Source organism: Pavona decussata, unplaced genomic scaffold (genome assembly GCF_977016875.1).
Source record: "Pavona decussata unplaced genomic scaffold, jaPavDecu1.1 SCAFFOLD_48, whole genome shotgun sequence".
NCBI classification, from domain to species: Eukaryota; Metazoa; Cnidaria; class Anthozoa; order Scleractinia; family Agariciidae; genus Pavona; species Pavona decussata.
In genome coordinates, this window is record NW_028145470.1 from 6,511,283 (window position 1) to 6,524,083 (window position 12,801).

The 12,801-nt window shown below is 39.4% G+C and overlaps 1 pseudogene across 1 annotated transcript; it reads right to left on the minus strand.

Annotated features, from left to right (window-relative positions):
- Nucleotides 1-10,939: 10,939 nt before the first annotated feature.
- Nucleotides 10,940-12,801, minus strand: LOC146482037 (ryncolin-1-like; annotated as a pseudogene). The gene is made up of 3 exons (XR_014864403.1): nt 12,481-12,801; nt 11,709-12,079; nt 10,940-11,278 (listed from the first exon to the last, which is right to left on the minus strand). The product of XR_014864403.1 is annotated as a ryncolin-1-like (transcript).

Genomic DNA, 12,801 nt, shown 5'->3' on the forward strand with positions numbered 1-12,801 from the left:
TTATGTTTGTGGGCTGAAGCAAATGTATTCATGAACTGATTTGTAAACACTTCACAACAATATCATGCTACACTGACTGTATTAAACGAATTACTCCGACTGCCTTTTCACTTGTCTTAGTAGACGGGACTCAACGTTTGTTATTTCCGAAAGCTGTAACTATTTTGTGGTGAAACGTTACTTTCCGTTTTTACACGAAAAACGAGATTTTGTATTTAAGAACAAACGCACCTTCGGGTAACATACATCCTTACGGCATATTTTAGAATAACTGATGATTCTCTATAGACTGTCAAAACTACCATGAATAAGTTGAGTTTTGACAATTTCATACCAGCCTTCTCTCTTAGTTCTTTTCCATTAGCAGGCAAGTGTCAAATGTTCAAGAAAAGACAGTCGTTAATAGGCCTTATCACGGTTTTCGGCGCTATTTTGACGAGTGGGCAAACTAATAAATAAGATATTTTAACAGGGAGCCCACGTCACAAAATGTGGTTTTCAGTGAGGCCCTATATAAATCTAACGTAAGAATACAAAAAAATTACAAATATAGCTATCTAAAAAATAAAAAGTAAAAAGGATAAGATCGATAAAAAAGTCTACATGTTTCTAATAAGACGTCTAAAAACTAAAAAATTGGAAATGTTCCTAATGCCGTCTGGGAGAGCGTTCCAGTCATCTACCGCATGACAAATAAAACGATGCTGTCCCCATGAGCGCTTTGATTGTGGTTTACAGATGTTATTACTAAAACGAGTGTTATAATCATGGATGTCTTTAAAATGATTAAAATTAAAATTCCAATCAATCAAGCCATTCAAGGACTTAAAAACTAAAAATAGGCGATGAGATCTTCGTCTTGAAATAACAGTGTTTGTATGGAAATTCGAAATCCGTTTCTGAAAAATTCATGAATTGAAAACTTTTGGCACTAGGAAAAGGATTTTAAGAAAAAAAAATTGGAGTGATGTAGCTGTGCCAGAAAGCGTCAAGTCGTGTTTTGAACTTTCCATACGTTTCCCTGTATTTTTTTTCCCGCGAACTATTTTTAGTAGCGGTTCACGGCCGGTTCGCTATGCAGACAAATGTATGGAAATGTCAAAACGCAACTAGATGCTTTCTAGCACATCTCATTCCTCAGTTATTTTCTGTAAAATCCTTTGCATAGTGCCTAAAGTCTCCAATTTATCAGCTTTTTAGAAGCGATGTTTTAAGAAAATTATTTGATATCGGATTTCCATACAAACACTGTTATTTCAAGACGTGTTTGCCTACTCGTCAAAATGGCGTGAAAACCGTAATAAGGCCTATTCGGGCCAGTTTGATTTCACACCGTCGGTCAAGAGAAAATTGTATGATAGCCTTTTTCTTCAGCCTTCTGTTACATCAGTGATGCTTTCCTTGGAATATCAACTATTCAGAGACTATTGTCCACAACACAGCGACAATAACGAGGAATTCGCACGGCCAAACATGCCAAACATTTACATCCAAGAAAAAGAGGCACAAGACCAAAGCAACAAGACACCAAAAGGCCATGACAGAGTTATACATTAATGAATTTCAACAGTACCCATCCCCCCTCCCCAGGGGTCGAACATTAGTCTCAACAGGGCAGTTTACATCCTGTGAATTAGACATCAAAGAATTATGGATTTGTTTTGGTGGGAAGTCCTCCCTGCAAAGCCGAGGATTTGTCATATCTCTGGCTAAGATGCCATAAATGAGAACAGTACTTAGAAATTAATTAGTTCAAGACTGAGAAGATATTTCTGTGCCTCATTTTCGTCTGACTCATTTTTAGGTAGTATGTTTACGCCAGAAACGAATGAAGAGATTTTCATGAAGCCACTTCCGAGTTGCTTTTAACCTCGTTACGAAAGCGAGGCAAGGAGCAAAGCTTTTCACGTGAGAATTAGTTTTGTTCACATGTGATTGAAAACTAGTTTTCATACATAGCAAAAACTATGCATGAGGCCTCGCCGTTCATAATGGGGTTCAAAAGCAACTCGAAAATGGTCTTTTGTACAGTGGAGCAACAGCTTATATGTCCCCTTCGGAGCATTTAGCAGTTTTCAAACAGCAACTCCCCTGGAGTAACCAATCCTCCCCCAGCGGGTTGGAGAATGGCACTGCTGTTGTAGTCGAAGGGCCCTAGGAATAAAATGGAGACTTTAAGAATGAGGGCTTCCTCTTAAATTGCAAACCGCAAACGTTGGCGAGCAGTTTACAGTTTGGAGTTCCCCGTATGTACATAATCCGGGCTTAAGATTAAGGGTTACCTTTTACCTTATGTATCATGGGATACTCACAAGATGGCGGCAGCACGGAGGACAGTATCGAGGTAACTTTTGTTTCTTTAAATTTGTCTTTATTAGACACAAACACTAAGGAACACTTTTCATTTATCGGGATAAATATTTAAGGAAAGCTGAAATTTGACTTTTGAATGCAGAGGTCCACACAACGCAGGAATTAAACTTGCTGGTAATTTTGCCGGATCTCTCTTGTGAAAGACCTCGTGTCAGGCGTCACTTGAACGTGAAAATACAAAACTGAATGCAAGGCTGGCACTAGACAAATTCATCACATACCTCAACAACATCCACCCTACTATTAAGTTCACTAGTGAACGATCTACAACTTCTATTCCTTTCCTGGACGTTAATATTCAACTCGAAAATGGAAAAATCGAAACCGATCTCTATTGCAAGCCTACAGACAAACACCAGTATTTACTCCACTCCTCAAGTCATCCTTATGATACAAAAAAAGCCATCCCTTACAGCCTAGCTCTCCGTTTACGTCGGATTTGCTCCAAAGACGAATTCTTCGAACATCGATCAGCAGAATTGCTCTCATATTTAACAAAACGAGGCTATAAAGACCGTTTTGTGAAAGAACAAATACTCAGAAGTGAGACATTACAGGAACATAATCATGATAAAGATAAATCCAACATCCCAGTCCCCTTCACCGTCACTTATAACCCAGCACTACCTAATATCCAAGAAATACTTCACAGGAAACAACCTATTCTCAACTCCACAGATCGCCTTCAAAAAATATTCAAAGATAAACCATTCATCGCTTACCGTCGTTCACCAAACCTTCGCGACCTTTTGGTTCGAGCAAAACTAAAGAACACTAACACAACACCCAAGCTCACCTCTGGCACTTTCCGCTGCAACTCCACTCATGGATGTCTCACTTGCCCTTACATTGACAATGCAAGAACTTCGTACACTTTTAGCAACACCGGCGAAACAAGACAAATAAAACAACATATAACCTGTAATTCTACTAACCTTACATATATGATTGAATGTAAAAAATGTAAAAAACAGTATATAGGGGAAACCAAACGCACGATCCGTGAAAGGTTCACAGAACACAGACAAGCGACAAATAACCCGCATCACGCCATCTCCACAGCAGCAGTCCCTACACACTTCAACTTACCAGGTCACTCTTCTGCAGACATGCAACTTATCCCTCTCGAACTACAACCCACCATCAATGCCTCCCGCCGTAAGGCACGCGAGGCTTTTCTAATTCATAGAGGGAAAACGTTATCTCCAGAAGGCATTAACAGGAAAAACGAACGCTGAACCTTGATTATACACTTCTATATTTTTGTTATCTCATATTTACAAGTACGCTGTCATCATATCATGTGTTAGCCAATCATGTTTTTCCATGTATTTTTCAAACTTTAATTTAAGGAGCCGTTATTATATTTTCCTTCAGTATAGCTCTGGCCCTAAAGACTAATTCTATTAGTCGAAATATTGGCCACTAATAAATCTGCCCTTTGCCGTAGTGCCAGCCTTGCATTCAGTTTTGAAATTTTACGTTACAATGTGGCTTTATAGTTTTCAAAATAGCAAAAAAACTCTGCCGTAATTCGCTTACGTCTTGACACTTGACGTTGAAACCTGAACCATAAACATGCAAACTGGGGTTTTTTGTGAATAATTGCTATTCGTAAAACGTGATCCCTCCCAAACCTCTTTCCCTTCCACCACCCCTCCCCCAAATTGGAACGGAATTCAGTTGAAAGTTGGTCTTTTATGGAACTGTGAACTTGACTTGATTTTATTATTTCTTGTTTGCCGATTCTCTATACAATAGACCCTTCTCCAAAATGGCGGCAACAGATTTGAATGAGTTAAAATTGAACTAAATGAAAAACTGATACCAGCACTGGAAAGAGCACCTTTACTTTAGTAACCTTGCAAAGTTAGTTACTTACTCTGTAGTAAAACTAATTTTAGTTGAAAGGCTTACCGAACTTAATTAATATTCTCTGAGTATATAAAAGAATGTCTGTGCGTTGTAAATAACCAAACTACTGAATTACCCGACCGTCCGTACCACCGTGCTACACTGAGTTACCATAGACTACTACAGTGTACGTGTGAAGACTACGAATTTTGTAAACAAATTAAATAGTTCTAGTTTCGTTAATGATTGATTTCTGCTTCGCCTCCACGGACGAGGTCACAACGACCCTGTACCTTGGCATTCTGTAACAAGTGTCACGCAGCAAGTTTAGTGCTCTCCGAAGCTTTTACCCGCCATTTCTCCGTTCAACAGCATCCAAGTTGTATCACTCACCTTTGCACATCTCAAAAATCGTTTGGATAGCCCAAAAATAGTTTGTTACAACACTTTATACGGTATTCTGTAACGCATAACTCCGATAGCCTTAGTTCACGTGTCTTAGTATACGGGCCTTGCCGTTTGTTACTTTTAATTATATATATATATATTGTGGTAAAACAATACTTCCCTCAACTGACAAGAAAACAGAGACCTTGTATTTTAAAAGCAAACGCACCTTGACGGGTAACATCGTTCTTACAGCGTATTTTAAAATGTTTTAATCACAACACAATATACCTCTAGAATAGATTTTCATCACTAGTAGAGATAGTTCGCAGTTTTGACCGTATCGATACCAGCCTACTCACCAAGGTTTATCTTCAGCTCAATAGCAGGCAAGTGCGATACTTTCCAGAAAAGACAGCCGTTTAAGCCATGCCAAACAGTCTGATTTGGTGCCGTCAATACAACAAGAAAAGATTTTATTGCAGGTCTTTTTCTTCAGTGCTTGTTTTGTATTAATGAAGCTTTCCTTTGAGATTCGAACTAAAAAAAGAACAAAATTCTTGACAGAAAATTGCCATGCTACCACGAACATTTTTCTCACTCTACTTTATAGACAGGCTGTTAGGATCAGTATTAAGTCTACAAGTATGCGCTAATCATCCTTTTGGAAACTGTTAATAGCACATTGTATTACAAGCAACTGGGATACAAAATTAGCTTAAGCAGTAAGTCAAAAGACAGCTAAGTTCCCTGTTTGCTATCAGGTTAACCAGAATTTCCTAAAATTTAAAGCAAAAGCGAAATGTCTTGTATTGCAACACAAGTTCGAGGGGGTGTGCGGTGCACTTTAAATCAGGAAAGAATGTAAAAATTACCTGGAAAACGTTTCAGAGATATATACAGCAAGACACTGCCTACCTTCTAAATTAAGCAGTAAGCCAGCTGAGTTCCCTGTTTGCTGATCACAGATTAACCAGAATTTTATAGAATTTAAACAAACGCGAAATGATGTCAAGTATTGCACCACAAGCTTCAGCGGTGTGCGGTACACTTTAAATCAAGCAAAGATGTTAAAATTACCTGGCAAACGTTTCTGAGATATATAGAGCAAGTCACTGCCTACCTTCTAAATTAAAATAGCTTCACTTACCTATGTACTACGTACAACCAACAACCATTGAACCACACGACATGACCGGCAAACCTTGACTCGGTAAGGCTTGATTACTGCAGAAAAAGTTTGTGAGCCGATACGAACTGACCATGGAAAGAAATTATATACAGTTATTTTGAGACCATGAGGTAAAGAGCTATTCTCCTCTCAATCGACGAGAGTTTCACAAGACAAAGAATCGTTGAAACGGGCGCTGAAAATACGAAAAGCCTGTCAGGAATGCCCATGTTTGCGCATGCTTAATTCGTACCCAAGTCCTCTCCGCCATAATGGCAATCTTCAGAACGGGAAGCGACTGCCGCGGGAAGCGCGAGAAAAACAGATCACATGGCATCATAATCATTAAGGTTTTCCCGCAGTTTTCTAGTTTCTACTCGTGAATTGAATACTTCGGACCGTTTGGGAAATTTTGAGCGATTCCGCTGTTGTCGAACCTTTTTATTGTCCAGCTTGAAGTTTTTTCTTTCTTTATTTTTTTCATTTGTTACTCTTACAAGGTGTATTACGCGAGACATCATCCAATTGGCAAAACAGCTTATCAGCGGTTCGCTCACCTTCGGTGCTCTCCGCCAGCAATCGTCGGAGAACTGGGGGAAGGAAATTAAATGTGAAAAAGTAGGGAAAGCGTGAAAGCATGGAAAGAGCTTTCACTTTTTAGCTTTTTTTGACGAACGAATTACATCGAGTTTAGTTCGCAAAGGCGTCTATAGGGCCGGCAGTGGGCATTTATGTCATTTTCGACATTTTCTTGTTTTCTCAAATATGCACTGAACTTTCTCGGAAATGTTCTATGAGGGCTTCTGGTAATCTGTCTGAACAGAAAGTTCCAGTTTTGGTTTTAATGTTATACAAACTGCAATATGTATACAGTATATTTGTTGACTTGTTTTTCGTTATCGAAACAGCTTTTTTTTTTTTGTAAAATTCGTGAAAAACGTGTGATAATGGGCTTCAAAATAACTCGAAATTCGCTTGCATCGCTCTCGCGTTGCATTGTCTTGATACTGATTCAGTATTTCATTCACAGACAGAAACTTTAGAAACGTCTTGAACAGCATAATAAACAACACCACAGGAAAGTACTGCTCAATGTAGCTTTCATTTGAATGGTCACACTTGAGGATTTCATTCACAGACTAAAAGTGTTAACCATCTTCACTGAACAGCATTGTAAACAACAGCACAGAGAAAAAACCTCCAGCAGTTACATTGAAATGCTACAGTGCGTCAACAATTCACCCACATCTTTAAAACGAAGACTTTTAACTTGGATTTGATATTTGTCAGTTAACGTAGGAAAGCGTAAAATAACAAAGCTGACCAAAACAAAACAGGAAACAAGACAGATATATTAAAATTCCGTTATTATGCGCCGATCAACTCGAAACTTCAACATCCCCCCCCCCCCCCGGGCAAACCCCGGGCATTTGAACTTTTGAAGATTGGATCGTTCAAATTCCCGCCCCCTCGGGCCAAAATGGTGTTCAAATGCCCTACCTTATCGTCGGATTTGTCTGTCAAATGCTCCTCCTAAAGAACAATCGTTGTCGGCTTCTGTCATGAGTTACTACAAAAACCACAACTTTAACATTGAAACTAATGATTGGAAATTGAATTTATTAAGTCAGACAATGTCAATCAGCAAGTGTAAGCTGTTCTAACTCCGAAACACGGCAAAGCTTGTTTAACGAGAAATACGTAATAACATATTTAAAATGAGTTAGCCGGCTACGTAGACTGTTCGAGTGGCAGGGTATTCTGCAGTTTAAGCCAAAGCGGAGGTTCTTCATTCGACAATGTTTTTTTTCTTTAACTGTTCACTGCTGTTCCAAAAACCTCTGCAGCCACAAATGCGGGAGAAAGGCGCAGCTTGACTCATTGCATAAAAAACTCCATCGTTTTTAAAAAGAACTAGTATTTTAATACTAATTAAAATTAGTTAGCCGGCTACGTAGAATATTGTTCGAGTGGCAGGATATTCTGCAATTTAAGCCAAATCGGTTTTTCATTCGACAGTGTTTATTTCTTTCACTATTCACTGCGGGACAAAGCTGCAGCTTGACTCATTGTATAAAAAATATACATCGTATATATAAACAATCTATAAAAATAATTAATATTTAAGCACTCTCCCTTTTGAAGACCTTTTTTCGTAAGCTTTTTTTGTATTGCTGTATCTCTTCCTTTTAACTCTTCCATCTCGTCCAAACACGTGTTTATAGCAGTTAGCGACTTCGGCGCCCCCCAAAAAAGCGATTTGATACCTGACACTTCCGGTTCAATTTTCCCCACCCCACCCAGGCAAGGTCAAATTCCCCACCCCCGGGAAGGCCTTACCCTTCAAATTCCCCACTCCCGGGCACAGAAAATAGTCAAATGCCCGGGGTTTGCCCGGGGGGGATGTTGAAGTTTCGATTTGATTGGTGCATTACCCAAGGAGTTTATTGAAAGCATAGTCAAACTGAACATTATATCTACTGAAGACATTTTGATGACTGTTGCCAGGAGTTTTAACTTGAAACAAGATGCCTATACAGGCATTTACGCGAGATGCTGGGCTGATTCATTTATTCCAACCGTATGCTTCGCAGATTTATTAAACCATCGTTGCTAATGGAATAGTTTGAGTCACGAAGATCGCGTTACGTTGTTTCCCTTGTGTTACGCATACGTTATTGTTGTACCAGAAATTTTGGAAATTCCATTACAATAACGTAAGCGTATCAATGACCTCTTTTCAGTGCCGTCGTGGTTTTAGAACTGTCAAGCAAGATGCCCTTAATCGGCATTACACGAAATACTTAATGTAGCCCCATTTATTCCCCATGATATGTTTTGCAGATATTTAAAACTATCCTCCCTTCGCAATTAAAATAGTTGAATGGTTTTATTCAGAGAGACTACGCGATATTTTATCATTGTGTTACTGGGAATCATACCGGGAATAACTCTGCAATAACGTCATGACCCCGCTGAACTGGTCCGGCTTCTTTCGCTTTAAATTATCCAATCTGTTTGTAAAAGCGTAGTTTCTTCGCTGTGAACTCTCCCAATTTCCACCGTTTCAACTGTCAAGTACAGTCGAACCTGTATATAACGGCCCTGTATTAAGCGGCCACCCTCGATTAAACGGCCAGTTTTCAAAGTCCCGATTTTTTCGCTCATACAAAGGCTGTATTTGTTACCTGTATTAGGCGGCCACCTCTATTAAGCGGCCGTGGCCACCCTGTAGCAGTCCTATGTTTGTCTTTCTTTGTTATTTTTACCTATATTAAGCGGCCACCCTTCAGTGGGAACTAAGCCATATGTTATTTTAATGCGGTATTTTATTGTGCTTAAAATGCGACATGTACAAAGCTACTGTAAGCTGATACTCGGCCGTTTAGTATCGTTAGCACTTTTCAGATGTCCGCAATGTGCTGAAGTATAGTACCATATCACAAACGGTAAAACAAGTTTGTTTTGAATATGCTTCACTCTTTAGCTAGAAATTTCTCTTTAATTAGCTTGTTCCTCAGCCATGTGATGGAGAATGAATCGCCTTCAAAGATCACTGTCAGATGCTATAGAACATGCAGAACAACTACGGGCGTTTGTGCAGTACCATGGATAACAGGAATTGTCGCTGGCAGTGTCGACCGTTAACGACTTTGCTTAAAGTATTGATCGCTTGAGAGAGTGTTGATTGTCCTATTGTTTCCTTGCATGAAATATTTTTGTATGATACGCCATCAAAATTGACATTAGACCACGCCAAGTGAGTATTTTTAGCGATCCTGTATTAAGCGGTTACCAGTATTAAGCGGCCAGTTCCTCAAGTCCCGAGGGTGGCCGTTATATACAGGTTCGACTGTACTACTTAGAAGTTATTATTTCGATTTACCGCTTGAAAAAGGTTTGTTTTCTTTTCGAAAACGGCAGATCAGAGTCTTAAATTCAGACATGTGGCCGCCATTGAACAAAAAACAACTTTTCCAAATGATGATTTGCTTTGACGTCACACAGGTAGAGATAAGTGGGTCCCCTCCCTCGTGATATACGCGCCGATAATGGAATTTGATTGGGCCTTTTTTGTTCAAGACAATCAGAACAATAAATCCTTTCTGGGAGAGGGCAGAATTTAATCTAGGTTTAATGAATAAATCAAATAATGCTTTGACGTCACACAGGAAGGAATGAGTGGGTCCTCTCTCTAGTGATATGTGCTTAAATAATAGATTTTGATTGGGCCGCTCCTGTTGAACACAATCAGAACAATACATCCCCACTAGGGGAGGACATATTTTAATGCATAAATTAATGTGCACATTTGTGGCTACAATGAAGAAAAACAAAAGATACCCGACCCAAACCTAAACACGGCCTGCCCTGCGGGCATTCCGTGTAACAAAGCGCCAGGAACTTTCCAATTTCCACCGTTTTAGATGTCGAGTGCTTCTTAGAAGTTATCCTTTCGATTTACCGCTTCAAAACGGTTAATTTTTCGTTTGAAAAAGGCACACTTGAGTCCACAACATGTTAACATTATGGCGCCACAATTTAATCCAGTTTTAATGACTAAATCAAATCATGCTTTGACGTCACACAAGTAGGGGTGAGTGGGTCCCCTCCCTCGCGATATAGGCGACAAGAATGGATTTTTATTGGCCTGCTTTTGTTGAAGACAATCAGAACAATACATCCCTAATAGGAGGGGGCAGAGTTTAATGAATAAATTAATGTGCAGATTTGTGGCTACCATGAAAAAAAAGATACCGAGCCCGTTTTTAGACACGGTATGCCCCTCAGGGCATCCCACGTAACAAAACATGTTTTTAGTCTCCTAACAGGTAATAATGTTGAGAAAGTGAAACTGGTAACGTAAGCTGATTAATTTGAAACAAGAATTCGTTTTTGAATGCAAAAAATATGGTTATTTTTTTTAGAGATTTTTATCGTTGATCAGTTTCCGTTCCAATTGACGTGTGACTGTCCCACCAGTCCATAATATCAGGAGTAACCAGGGGGGTTATATGAAAATGAATGTGGGGGGGGGGGGGGGGCTACTTTTGAGATTTATTAGGGGCCATGATTTTTTGATGTTGCTTTTTGGGATCGTTAATTTCGGAATTTTACGGTATTCAAATGAAACTTTAACCACATCAGAAACTCCCTTATACTCATGCAAGCCTTTAATTCTCTCGTTCACTTGTTACACTTCAGGGTAAATAAACTGAGTATACAGCACAGAATTCTAAAAGTCCTTTGGCCGTATCTTCATCTCTGACCTTTTCACAGAGTAGTGGTTGCCTTTCCAACGGTACCACGACATTCCAGTGCCATCGATCTTCCCGTGGAGGTACAGACCATTCAGGTTGGAATAATGGCAACTGTTGTACCACCAACCTCCTTTATAACTCAAGGCACAGTTGCCCGAGTTACTGTCATTATCTCTGTCCTTGGTGGTAAACGCTGAACCACGATGATGATCGAAAGAATCACCAGCAGTACCTTAGAAACGAAAACAAATAGCGTGCAAAATTTTACCTCCGTGAAAGGATTAAGCATTAACAAATCGCTACCGAAACAGGCTGAAGCAGAGCTTTTGATACCATATTTGAGATTGTAAGTCCGAGCATTTTCATAGTTAAAGTAACGATAATTCATGTATGAACTATATCAACAACCTGTTGCACTCCTGAACTATTAAATTATTAAGAAGGAATATGAGGGCTCATCAGTATATCTCTTCGAGGTTATAAGAAGCGAGAAAAGTTTACATTTTCAAATCGAGATTAAAATTTCAGGTTAACAATCAATTTATAGGCACAAAACAGCCAACTAACAACTCTAACTGTCAACTGAATAAAATTGTTAACACTTTCTCATTTCTTTCCTGCATCACAAAAATTCAGTCTGATCGAATCCCTTTTAAGTTTACCTGAGTAACTACCCAAGCTCAGCTGGTATTTGGCCCTCTCGCTTGTCACAGCAAATGAACTGTATTCTGCAAATGCTGTGTTACCAGGAAGATCTTCCAAGTCGACGCGAAGCTTTTTCCCGCTACTAACAGTTAGGCGGTGAAGCTTGTCGAGTCCGAGCCAAAACTCGCCGTTCAGATTACCGAAGCCCCGTTTGTAGGCATCCCAAGCGCGAAAGAAATCTAGAGAGCCATCCTGTCTCTTCTGAAACACCGTCCAACCTCCACCGGCTGTTTTGTGATCACAGAAAACTTCGAATCATCAGGATCGATTTTGTACACTCCACTGATCTGTTTACTGAACTTATGAATTTCGGCGCAGTTCTTGTAAACTGAAATTGATACAATTAATGTGATCAAATTTCGCTCCAGATGACGTTTAGTTCACCAAGAATGTCGTTTGAAAACACACGAATATCCATCATAAAAAATGAATTGATTTCACGTCATAAAATTTTAATTTCAAGATGCCAACACATTAGGAGGACTCATTTTGATTAACTAGCTAACTGAAGGTGAAAGTATTTTGATCCCCAACGCTATAACAAATCCTAATTGTAAAACGACTCATTTGAATAGAGAAAGATCACTGCAATAATCTTGGAACGATTTGAAAACGAAAAATCTCAGCGCGCGCATTTATCAGTTGGTTTCATTCTTAGCGAGAATATAGGGAGTGAAAAAGTTGGTAATTTACAGCTAAATTTTGTGTTTTGCAAATCCTTTTACAAACCTTTTCCGTCTGAGCCGCCAGTTTGGTTTCTCTTCAGTGCTCTGATTTCTTCTCTCATTTCGGCCAGCTGTTTTTCGATCTTCTTGGTGTTTGGTCCGGCGTAAAAGTAATTATTCACTATACACTGAGCCCTCTTTCCGACGTTGTCACTTTTTGTGGGTTTCACGGTAGAGTTAGCGAATGCCGCTACGAAAACAGCGAACAAAACGATTGGGAACAAGTATTTCATCGCGTGTTGTAACCAGTTGTTATCAGTAAAATAACATTAAATAGTCTGATCCCGAAGACTCAGCTCCAAAAGCGTTATTATGTTTCAGAAGC